This window comes from Protopterus annectens, chromosome 3.part1, assembly GCF_019279795.1.
Source record: "Protopterus annectens isolate FY-2018-M chromosome 3.part1, PAN1.0, whole genome shotgun sequence".
NCBI lineage: Eukaryota > Metazoa > Chordata > Ceratodontiformes > Protopteridae > Protopterus > Protopterus annectens.
This window is the reverse complement of record NC_056732.1, coordinates 907900371-907914527: the sequence shown is the minus strand read 5'-3', so window position 1 is coordinate 907914527 and position 14157 is coordinate 907900371.

Here is a 14157-nt window from a genome sequence, read left to right as displayed (position 1 = left end):
TACTACTGTATAGAAAAAAAAAAACATTTTTTTTTCATTTTTAAAGCTGCAATAATACTTTGCTTCTGCTGCATACATACCACTTGCTTTCCTCAGTCTGTCTAGATGCTCAGCATGGGCTTGCCTCTTTACAGCTATTTCAGGATTAGCTGTGAAAAGAAAAGAAAGTAAAGAAAAGAAAAGAAGAGCATTATGCATACCAGTCTTGCCTATATTTAGCTTTCTGTGTATTATGAATTCTCTTTATTATCATACTTACGCAATTGTGCCATATTGCTAGTTCAGAACTCATCTAACCACTGGTTCAGTGTATACCTCTTGTGTCTTTTTAGGTAATTATAGTGGAGCTTACATTGTTCTCCAGTCTGTGGAATGCCAGTGGCACTGGATACAGCCTTGGCCAGACTATTCCAAGCCTCTGGCTTGTACTGGGAGCCGGTATAATCCCTCTGCAAAAGTCGTTGATTGTGGTATTTTACTAGGAGTCTATTGAAGTCTCTGGACTCCTCAGCACCCAAACTATGTATCCTAAATTGAGCAACTTCCCCTCTAACACTGGACATGTCTAACCAGTAAGCAGTGCAATAGCAAATAATGATTTCCTGCCAATTCCTGTTATCATAAGCAAATATGCCAACCACCTTTGAGTGATGTTAAGCAGAGAACAACAGTACCAGAGAGCAAAGCAGTTTTTGAAACTGGAAGGTGAGTCTGGTGATTTAACGTTTTCAAACATGCATTGGGGACATAAATTTCATGACCAGACACATGTTTTGTTTGGCTTTATACACTGAAAAAAAATGACTTTTACAGTGTGGGATTCAAACTTATGTATAAGGGACAAAACATTTTCATCTACAGTAGTGATTTTGCATCTTCGCTACAGAAGTGCTTCTCAGACCTAGTCACGAATTATTTATAAATACAGAAGACCAACTGAGGTCTTAATCATGTATGTGCATGATCTGACAAAGTCCTTGTTTATGCATTCATTTGTGTATGTGTCTTATTTAAGTGTGAAGGCCAGCTATGTCTAGATAGCAGAATTTGGTGGTGCAGCAGTAGTGTTGTTGCCTCACAGCAAGAGATTCACTGGTTCGATTCTCAGCTGGGGTGCCTCCTGTGTGGAGTCTGCATGTCCTCCCTGCATTCATGTGGGTTTCCTCTGGGTGCTCCAATTTCCTCCCACATCACAAAGCCATGCATCTGGAACATTTCTCCCTGGGCCTCTGCTGAAGACTGGCTTTGTTCCAAGTCAGACTTTCCCAGTAAACAAATGTTAAATAAATAAATAAAATTATACTTACAGAAACATAGTAGACAGTATACTCTCAGTCATACTTCTGAGCCTTCAAAACACAGTAAGGGTGTCTTATCCCTCATACGTATAGTCCATATCAGATCCACTGCTATGCATAATTATTGTCATTTATAATTATGTATAAATTGTTATGTGATACTTAATATAATATGAAATGGAACAACAGTAAAAATGGCTGAAATTTCATGTGTTAGAATCCAGGACCATGTGTATGGCAACCCTATACTTTCACCTATTGTCACAGGAATATTGAAATAACACTTGGATATTTTCCTGTTCATTACTATAAACTGAACTCTCACAACAGTAAAAATATGTCGCACTTCCTATATTAGAACCAGATCCATCTGTATTAAAGCCCTACAGGTATGCCTGCTGCCACAGGAATACTTAAAAAATAGTTTGATAATTCCCTATTCATTATTAACTTCTGTGTTAATTGACAAGCAATACTGCTTACCATATTTGCATGGTGTCCAACATGCAGTTGATACAATGTATGCGTTTTGAAATTGTTGACTGTCTGCTTCCTCTCTACAGGTGTTGAATGGCTACACGTGTTGAGGAAGCTTGCTAACCACCACGCAATGTCAATTAGTTGAGTTGTATGGTGGAAAGCAAAAAACTGAAACAATGTATCCTTTTTGACATTTAGAATATCTTTGTCCTGTCTGCCGGTGTTCTGTCTACTTCTTGTGTGGGCCTTTAGTCCAAATTTGCATGCTGGTAAGCGTTACACAAACAAGACAAGCAGAGCTGAATTTGTTATAGCTTTGTGAGCAGTGCTTATTAAGCTTTATCCTTAAAAGACAATGGTGTGACATAAACCATGATCTACAGATAGTATATGTTGTGTGGATCAATGTATTTAGCAGATGTGCTATACACATAGGTGATTCACAGCTGTAGTTGATGTATTGGTTATCAAAGAAATACATTACATGACATGTATTGCTTTTCTCCATTTCCCCTGTTTCCAGTAAACCACACAACCTAATAATTAATACTGGCATTAAAAAAAGGAAAATTATGAGTAAGGGAAAACATAAATAAACCTATTAAATAAACAACACTATAGAATTTATGTTGGTACACATGACACATTTTTACACAAATCTGGATTTGAACTCTTACTCCAATGAACCTTCAGTAAGGGTGTCTTATCCCTCTTTGTCACAGAAACAGCTTTGCAGTAGAGAATGAAAATGCATTGCACATAAAAGCAACTGCAACATCATCCACAGTATTAACAAAACATTTGACAGTTGTACACTTCTGAATTGTTTGCACATGTATTAATTTCAAATGTAGTGTAGTGAACAATCACACAACCATTTATGACTATTGCTTGCAGAAATGCAGCCCTGTCTTATCTTTCTGTGTTTGTTCATTCTTCTCTTATCTGACCAGTAATCTGAGACATGCTTTCTGTAAGGCATTCTGTATCAGTGTCCTTAAAATGTGAAAGGATATTAAATGGCAATAATATACAGTTATCAAGAAATGCAGGGGAGGTTAGATATTACTGAACAGAAGCTGTGATGGGCTGCTTACTTACATTAAAAACCTTGATACAACTGCTTCTACACTTTGTAAATCTAACCTGGCTGAGACACCCTCTGGATATTAGGGAGTCTGAACTGCTGTTGTGTTTTCCTTCATCCTAGCAGTAATCATTCACAGTTGCAATCCATTAGCAACAAACACTGAGTGATTGCCTGCAGTATGCTTACATCTGATACAGGGAGCCAGTAATTTGGAATTCAGCAATTCTAATGAGTTCACATCTCATCTACATCTTCACCATGCTCACAGGCATGAATCTACACTATAATAAGTGAACCATGTAGCTAGGGAACCTGAAGATGAGGAGACATTTTTATGGATGACACAGAAGATGATTGCTATTACTTTGGATGTATCTGCATAGAAGACTACTGCTCTTGATAAGGTATAATTGTATTTTTTAAGTTATATACTGGCTATGCTCACATGTCACTAACAAAAATATTTTTACATGCATATATGTATTAGCAAATGCTACTTTTATCTGTATGCAGTTTGTAGAGGTTTACTGATGGCATAATCATTTTTGTCATGGCATTTTACTTTCTCACATGCACAGCCTTATTACCTTTCATCACAAGTGCTAATGTTACAACTATTTTTTCTCTTTACATTCTCCCATTTTTTTTTACTGAAATGTAATTTTTCTATATTGTCAATGACAATGTTAGCCTTCTAGGATGGTCCATAGACACCTCTCGTGGAATGCTGGCCACAGGGAAAGGTGACTGGCAATTGCATAAAATTTAATGTTCTGTAGTAAATGTGCACGCATGTTTTTGGTACAGTTTATTTGATAGCAGTTTTAGCAGTTCACTGATGGTTTGTTAGCATGTGCCATTTGCCTGCTATTTTGGGGGATGGAGTCAAGTTTCATTTCTGCATTGGCACAAACAATATGCTTTATACAGAGGTTTGCTTTGCTATTATTACTCTCCTTGTTTTGGATCCAACAATGATTTGTGTGTGACTGTCATATGTTACAACAACATAAATCTTTTTTATATTCGACTATCTTGACTGGTTTGTTTGTTTGTTTGTTTCTCCAGTGGGTAGTATTGAAAAACTACCCTTTATGTGTTATATCTAAGCAGGAGTTTTATTTATGTGATACTTATGTGTATTATCCTTCTTTTGTGTGTTATGTCACCTAGGACTATGGCCCCTAGGCATACAAATTCCTGTAAACCCCCTTCAGTGACCCTGAGAATGAAGTAGGTGTCAAAGCATTTAGGTGACATGGTGTCTTTCTGCTTGAGAGAGGACATGGGGATATACCTGGAAGAATGCAAATTTGGCAGCAAACAGTGGCTGATGTAAACTCTGTAGGTGGACAAAGCAGGACATATGATTAAATGTGTCTTAGGGCCAATTACATGATTTCATCGACCAGGAGGAGAGCAGTTCCAGTGGCCTGTGGATGGATGGCTACATGGGGGCCTGCTACACAGCCACCACTGACACCAAATGAAGAGTTCCTGTCCACTGTCAGGGATCCAGAGAGCACAGTGGAAAGTGCACAACAGCATGTGATGGTGCTGCTGTTTCAGGGAGGATAAGTTTGTCCCAGGAGCAGCTTCCAGGTAGGCTTACCTATCTCAATTGTTAAATATTATTGTATAGTAAAATATTGACATCAATACTTAAATTCTGTTTAACATAATTTTTTTGGGGCGGTAGTTGTACATTGATACAGTTAACAAAACATTCTGGTTGATTACGCATAGGCTTGGAGTGGACATGTCAACCATGTTTTTGTTAAAAGTGTCATTAATGCACATATAAAGGGTAAAATGTTTTAACCCCTGTTTTACTGTAAATTGTGATGATGGTGTCATTACCTTCTGTTTAAATTCTTCCAGGATCATACTCCATAGGTACTCTAGAATCATTTGCACATGGTAAGCCAAACATTTTTATGTTAGTACTGATGAGCAGTTCAAAGAAATATTTATTTTATTCATGTGAGTGATGTGGGTGTCAGGACTGTTGTGTGTATTGCTGTACTGTTTGTAATAGTAGAACTACTATTAATTTGTTAGCATATATTGGACTATTGTAGTGTAGGTATTAATTTCTTTCTTGTATTTGTTGCTTATTATCACAGGTGATGCTGACAGTGGAAGTGTGGGGCTCTTACTACCTGATGTCAGGTTATCATCAGACTCCTGATGATGGTGGCGAAACACAGGCACAGTCAGGGGTACAGAGGTTGAATCCGGCACTGAGGTTGACATTTAGAAATCCCCTGTAATTCCATTGGACATACGCCAGTAGGCCTATGCTAACCCAGTCCAGTGAGTCCTCAGATATTGGACAGATTGAGGGTGAGACACTCAATCAGGGTAGTGTGGTTACTACAACTTCAGTACCTGTTGACACTGGCCATAGCCAAAATGTGGGTGAGGTGCCACACAGGAGGGTTGTTAGGGGGTGGTCAGAGGAGACCTGCTGTTCATCATCCACCAGAACAAGGTCTGTCTTTCTGTGTCACTCACCATATTTTTAAGGCTGTCATGGAGGTGCAAACACATTCCATTAGGTCCTCAAGAGAAATGCTTAGGGTAGTAAATGTGGCATAGTCTGACATGTGTGACTGCCTCCACTGTGTTGCCATTTCAATAGATCAGATGAATGACACATTGGAATGGGCAATCTCTGTCATGGAACATCTGCTATGAGGGGGCAGCATCCATGTGGGTGTAAATCAGCCACATCAGGTGATGTTAGCTGACATGGTCATGCTTGATCATACTTCTGTAGTGGCACTACTTCCACTGCTCTGTCAGTGGTTGAGGTGTGTATACCCATATGTGGCAGGCCATGGTGTTCTGGTCCTGGGTGTGCTTGTGAGGAGAGCTCATCCAGCAGAAATCAGTCACCTTCAGGTAGCATCAGTGCATCTGACCATGGATGTGGATTTGCCAGTGTAACTCCTGACAGAGCCAGTTCTCCTGGTTGGGTACAACAATGATGAACTGCCACCTCTACCATACACACCTCACACATATCTGACATACCAAGACGTAGAGCTAGCACAGAGCTTAGCTGTCCTCTTGCAGACACTCACTCATCAATTTCACCAGGCTGGCCCGTAGGGACGGATACACAACAGTTACATGGTTCAGCCATGAGGCTTAAAGCTCATTCTGTCTTAGTGGCCATTTGCTACTTTATCCATATATCTGCCTGTTTCTCTTTATTATTCACATGCACTCACTTACCTTTTGTGTCAGCCTAGGCTTCCTGACCCCCACACAACACCCAATGCAAGTGATGATAACTGTGCCATATCCTTATTTTCTATCTTTTGGATTCAGGGATCCATAAGCTTTGTGTCTGATACTCAAGGTGCATAGCTGACTTAGTGCTTAGTATATCTGTGTTTGTGATGTTGTCTTGCTAATTATAATTTTTACATATTTTGGTCTTAAAAATATCAACAGTTGACAGACTCAAAACAGTTTTTGCATCAGTATTTTTAAGAATCTTCTCAGAGTTATGAAGTCTGAAAATGAAATGCGTGTCATTAATTTCTAACTCCTCTCATTAATGATTTGCCAGTACAAAAGCATGAGGCCAAACTGAGGACATTCAGTGGCCATCAGTACTTTTGAGAGGTATGAATGTGTGAATCTTTGATGCCTGAGGCCTGTTACTTGATGGAGGACACAGGTATTCACAGTCTCTGTTCTCACATGTTGAAATTGTTGTTGTACAAATCACCCTCCTTTTACTTACTTACATTTGCTAAGCAACAACATGCAAGGACGTACCATTTATTTGTATTATCACACAATTTTGTTTTAATACTCCATGATCAGTACTTACCTTGTAAATCCAACAGCTGCTACAGTTTTAGCTCAGGACTGAGTCTGTCTAATGCTAGGAGTACACAGCCATTACATGGGTAGGTAAAGGCTGTGAGCATTGCCTGGCATCAATGTTACTATATGTACATGCATATGATGAAGGTTTTAGCCCATTAGATTGTGAGTGAGTGTGCTATGCATTGTGTCTTAGCCCATACAATGCCATAATAAGCATGCCTATGTCTGCCTACACCCACAGCAGTAGGTTGTTCTTCATCTGACTCCTGCATGTGGCTGTGGTGACCTTGCCATTGGTTGTGGGATGTGAGCCCCTTCCTCTTGTTGATCCTGCTGAAGCTGTTTTCTCAGGATGATGCTGTGAAGCATGGCACAGACTGTGAATATTTCAATACATGCACATGGACTGTACTGCATTGCTCCCCCAGATATATATAGGCCAGAGAATCGTGACTTCAGCAGCCAAAACATGCTGGATGATATTTCTGGTTTAAATGTGTGCCTCATTATGGTGCTGTTCATAGATGTGTGTGTGTGTGTGTGTGTGTGTGTGTGTGTGTGTGTGTGTGTGTGTGTGTGTGTGTGTGTGTGTGTGTGTGTGTGTGTGTGTGTGTGTGTGTGTGTGTGTGTGTGTGTGCATTTCTAATGGGCATCATCAGCCATGGTTCCAGTGCTTAACTGCATCACCCAGTAAATGACCCTGTGGGATATCACCCCTAGTGAACATCTGATACAGTTGGAAGGTGTGCCAGATATTTGATTTGTGGCAACTGCCTGGGTTGCCAGCACACACATTCAAGATGATTCCCTTAGCATTACTCATAACTTGGCAGTTAATAGACTGGAAGCCCTTTCTATTTATGTAGAGCCTTCCCTCTTCCCTGTGCAGTGCCTTGATTTCTTTATGTGTACAATCGTTGGCACTCTGTACTTTAGGGTAGTGTGCTACAGGGTAGACCTTCTGCAAATTTGTGGCCTTGTCATCAGTAGTATGGGAAAAATATATGTGGTCACTGGCAGGTTGCAGCATAGCATTCAGGAATTGATGGAGGATCCTGGATGCTGATGCCTGTGACACCCCCAGTATGTCCCCTGTTGGTCTCTGAAAGGTTCCTGTAGCTAAAATTCTAAGTGCTACACATACCTTTGTCTCCATTGGTATAGGCTCCCCTCAGTTAACCCTAGGTCTAAGATGAAGGCAACAGAGTTTGCAAGTTACTATAGTGTGCCTTTATCCACCCTGCAGCACTCTACAATTTCCACCTTATGCAGATTGTGATAAGTTAACCATGGTCTGAAATCTCTTCTCCTTCTTGGCCGTGGTCTATTAGCAACAGCAGTAGCATAGACTTCAGCCTGTTGCACATACACAAATCAAAGCACAGCAGCCCCTAACATTCTTTCTCTGTAGACTCCTTTCAATGGCTGTATTCCAATAAGTTTTGGAATAAGCAGGGTAAACCAACAGTGAGTCTACATGGTTGTGTTATAGCTTGATGAATATCTCCTCCATCTTGGATTGGTTGATTAGCATACAATTCAGCTGCTTATGCTGTAATTAGCATGTCATGCTGTTTACTGTGTTTGCATGGCTCTACACACCATGTAGAGCCACTTATTGAATACAAAACAATGCTCTACCATGTGCCTGTCAAGCTGCGATGCGCACATTGTCTTAGTGGACCATGTAGGGTTTATTGAAGCTGTCCCATATAGCTATATATAGCGATATATACAGATACTGAGATATATATATATATATATATATATATATATATATATATATATATATATATATATATATATCTATATATATATCTATATATATATATATATATATATATATATATATATATATGGATCTAGGACATTTCACTGAAACTCAGATTGGTGTGCACTTTTCACCGAAAGCTCAATTCAACGAAAACACAATTCAGCGAAACACATTTCACCAAAAGTTGTATATGGCCTTGTCCTCACTGTAGTGTGACCCTGGAGTTAGTATATAAAGTAGCAGGGGGTGTGGGGGGCATAGCCCCTCACATATTTTAAATGTTTTGAACTATATACATGCATACTTGCAATTGCAATATATTACTCTTATCCAAACATGATATATACTTAAAATATGTGGGGGGGCCCCCACACCCCCTCTACTATATATACTAACTCCAGGGTCACACTACAGTGGGGACAAGGCCATATATAACTTTTGGTGAAATGTGTTTCACTGAATTGTGTTTTCGGTGAAATGTGCTTTCGGTGAAATGTCCTAGATATCTATCTATAAATATATATATATATATATATATATATATATATATATATATATACATATATATATATATATATATATATATATATATATCTATATATATATATATATATATATATATATATGTATATACACACATGTATATATGTGTATATATATATATATATATATATATATATATATATATATATATGTGTGTGTATGTATACACATATATATATATATATATATATATATATATATATATATATATATATATATATACTGTCCAAAACCACTTCCAGCACTCAATAAAGAGGCGCTACGAGAGATAAAGCCATTTATTCCTGGCACAGTCTGCCCCACAGACCGGTTTCGCTTTACAAAAGCGTCATCAGTGTACATCCAAACCTTAGTGCATTCTTATTTAAATACATCAGCATTTAAAGTGACAGTATGCATTATACCTCACCACTATTAATACCTAAGTATTAGATATACATCTAAATAAGATATACATGTTTTATGCTTATTATAAATACCAGAAAACACAATAAATATTGATAGAAAATGCATATTTAAACATAATATGTAGCCAATAATTATTAAAAAACAAGTACATACTCATATTCCAGGTGTCAAAAAAATTCTATTCAAGTGGAATAATTTTTAACTACTTGCTTAAATAACATATTGCCACCTGATAAGAACAAATACATGCATATCCACCACTCTATTAATATATCCAGATGTTAAATATTCTGATAAAACTTATAATACCACAACCACTAAATAATTATGCCAGTACCTACCCCCTAAATGAATAAACAAACTAAACCTTAGTAACTAGTTCCCAAACCTACCAATGGTCATTAAGACCCGGTTTAAACATTGCCCCTAAATTCACAATCCATCTGCGTTCTTTAGAAGTCAGCATGTTATGCATGGCTATCTCATCACTAACTACTGTATTGATTTTGTCAATTCCTACAAAGACAAAATGAGCTGACGAATGTTGCAATATATGTTTATATAGTGCACTCCTCAGTCTTTTGCATTTTATGTCACTAATATGAAGAGCTATTCGCTGCTTTAATGAACATGACGTCTGTCCTACATAAAATGCACCACATTGACATATAGCCATGTAAACTACCCAAGAACTCGTACATGTAATCAAAGTATTAATATGATATACTTTCCTTGTATTGCTGGATGTGAAGGAGCTAGTTTTAGACATTATTATACAATATTTACAATGTCCACAGTATGTACTACCTACCATTCTAGGCACTGATATTTTTTGATCTAAACCTTTCTTAAAACCTGCCAAGTTATTCCCAATTGACTTGCCTTTCCGATATCCAAATTCACACTTAGAATTTATCAAAGTCGAAAAAAAAGGGTCCATATATAAAATGTACCAGTATTTTGATATCACTTCCCTGATTTTGAATGAATTACTAGCATAAGTAGTGACAAATTGGACTTTATTAAACTGACCTGCTGTGTGTTTAATCTTGTCCTTCAACAAATCACCCCTATCCATAGTCTGAACTTTGTCATATGCTTTATCTATTGACCCTTTATCATAACCCTGAGCTTGGAACCTGTATTTTAGGTCACTCGCTTGTCGTTTATAGTCACTAGCATTGGAGAAAATGCATCTAACTCTCTGGAACTGGGCCACTGGGATATTATTAACCATATGTGGTGGATGGCAACTACGAGCATGAAGAATAGAATTTTTAGAAAAAGGTTTTCTATATAGTGAAGTACTCAATGTACCATCCAACAGTTTCGTAACACTAACATCCAAAAAGTCTACCATAGATAAATTTAATATGCCAGTGAAAATAATTCCATACTCATTGTTATTTAGATATCTTTTAAAACTATCTCACTCATCAAGACTGCCTTGCCAAATGACCCAACAGTCGTCTAAATAAAGACGCCACATCACTAGCTGTTCAGAATATGGAAAATTTTCACAATAAATATACACCATCTCAAGATATCCCATAAACAGGTCAGCATATATGGGAGCAAATGTAGCTCCCATAGCTGTGCCTTTAACCTGTAAATGCCAGTTCCCATTGAACTTGAACGCATTATGTTCCAATACAAACTGTAGCATTGATAACAACAATTTAATTTCTACTACAGAATACAAACCTGATTGTTCCATCCAGTATTTAACCCCTTTAATTCCACCATAATGGGGAATACTAGTGTACAGGGATTGTACATCTAGTGTGCCCATTTGACAATCACTAGATAACTGTATATCATCCATCAGTGTCAAAAAATGTTTTGTGTCTTTAATTCTGGCTCTAATCAAATTTAACAAAGGCTTTAATTTAAATTCAAGATATTCCGACAGTGGTTCCATGACTGAACCACGACCTGCCACTATGGGTCTACCTGGGGGGTTATGTAAAGTCTTATGAATTTTGGGAACCAGATAAAAATATTGGAAAGAGAGACTATCTACTGTTAACTGTGTTACTAATTCTTCACTCACTATACCCTGTTGTTTAGCTTCAAAAGGAAACTTGTCTACAGCAAATTTAAACCCTTGACAAGGATCCATAGACAACAAACTGTATGAAATAGGGTCCCGCAATTGTCTGTTAGCCTCACTTTCATATTTCAACTTGTCCCAGATAACAATCGCCCCACCTTTGTCCGCTTTCGTCACTACTATTTTATCATTACTTGCTAGAGATTTTAAAGCTTGACGTTCCTCCATTGTCAAATTTTGGGAAGGACACCTAAAAATATCTGCCTGATTGACCTGTAGTTCCTGTAGAACTAGTTGTTCAAATGTTCTAACAGTCTTATTATATACAGGTTGAAAATTCGACTTTTTAAACCGAAAAGTACATTCATCATTCACTACTGGGGTAATATCCTGTTGAGCAAAATAATACTTAGGTATTAATAGTGGTGAGGTATAATGCACACTGTCACTTTAAATGCTGATGTATTTAAATAAGAATGCACTAAGGTTTGGATGTACACTGATGACGCTTTTGTAAAGCAAAACCAGTCTGTGGGGCAGACTGTGCCAGGAATAAATGGCTTTATCTCTCGTAGCGCCTCTTTTTTGAGTGCTGGAAGTGGTTTTGGACAGAATATTCAGTATTTTCCGTGCACCTGAGGCTGGATACGTGCACCAACTGTTTGGGTCTGTTTTATATATATATATATATATATATATATATATATATATATGTGTGTGTGTGTGTGTATATATATATATATATATATATATATATATATATATATATATATATATATATATATATATATATATATATATATATATACATATACACACATATAACGCTGTATAATTGATCCTAAAATGTCGAAACGGCAAAATGCCAAACACACAGAACAGTGATTTTTTTTTCCCAGGGGAAAAAAAATCGCTGCTCCATAAAAAAACAAAAAACAAAACCCAAGCACAAAATAAAGTGGGGGGCTTTGCCTCCCCCACATGGCCTGTGCCCCCACACCCCTACTTACATATACCAACTCTGAGATCGCACCATAGTGGAGGAAATGGCAAAGTTCTGAAAACAACCCAGTGATTTTTTTCCATGGGAAAAAAATTGCTATTTCGTGTTTGGGAATTCGCCGTTTCAAACAAAATGGTTTGATTAAACAGCTTTCGCTATTTTAAGCATTTGCTGATTTAATAGGGAACCAATTACTAGATTACTGCCATTGTTGTGTAAAAATGGGAAAAAGGGGTTGTACATTTTTGTGTGTGTGGTGTGTGTGTGTGTGTATGTGTGTGTGTGTGTGTGTGTGTGTGTGTGTGTGTGTGTGTGTGTGTGTGTGTGTGTGTGTGTGTGTGTGTGTGTGAATAAGCTCCAACTTAAAATAAATGAATGAAGAAGCTTCTCAATTAGGCAGTCTTATTTTGGCCAAAAGTATGGAAGCATTTAGTAATAAACCTTTCAAAGTTAACAATGTCATTTGCAGATTCTCTTGTTGTTTATTAATTTATTTGTTTACTTATTTATTTAATTGCTGTTTATAACATGGGTGAGTCCTGAGATGTGCTTTCCCTGACACCACCATAGTTATGGATGAATATTGGATAGAGAGTACATTTTTGTTTTCACATTAAATTAACTCTCTCACCAACATCATTTCCCTGGTTTGTCAGTTTCCCTGTTGTGTACAGTACAGCATTAGGTTGTACTTATTTTACTGTGGCTGCCCTGATTTGCTTCTAACTGTGCTGAGAGCGTCAGCATGGTGTGTATCACACAGCTCTAGCCACATAACATGCATTTTGCAAGATAACACTTAATGTACTTGGAATATAATGCGTCTGCAACTTAGTCTTCTTCCATCGCCAGTCTCCTGAAACTTAGCATTCTAAGCTAGTGTATTAGCTGCCTCATGCTCACTGATAATGAAATCTGACTAAACAATGAATTTGGCTTCAACAAAGAAAACACCATGCGTGAGAGGTGTGAATGTATTAGCTAATATGGAGGCATCCCACAAAACATCAATACACAGTGAGCATCACACCAGCACACCCTCTTCTATACCACTACTGCACTTTTAAACAGGACACACTAACATGTCATATGCTGATGCCATTAAAATAGTCTTGTAAATGCCTTGTAGAACTTGCAAGAACAAGCCTCAGTGGCTGCTGTTATCTCACCTACTCCATGCACACCTACAACAACAGCAAGTCACCAACAGCATAGTTTCTCCCAGTCAGGTAATGTTAAACTATCATCTGTATTAGTAATTGGTTACTCAGTTGTTAGGCATACCAGTGCCCACTCACCAGGCTGTACAAGGATAGGCTCACTGTCAGATGCTTCTTGGGTGCCAAGATCATAGACAACACAAGGGCCTTCAGGATCCTTTCCTGAGATAAGTATAACTATGACATGGTAATATCAATGTGAGAGTGAATGGCCTGGGGCAAAACCCTGAGGAACATGCAAAGAGACATGTCAGAACTTTTTATACATGTGTTGGATGCAAGCAAGACTCTGACCCTGATTGGAATTATTTTTTATGCAAGAATGATGCCTAGGTATAATGAGAAAATAAGTCAAATTAATGATTGTGTTAATGGTTGGTGTCAAGTCCAGGGAGATACACTATGTACCACCTAGGACAAGGCGATACATAGTCTGACT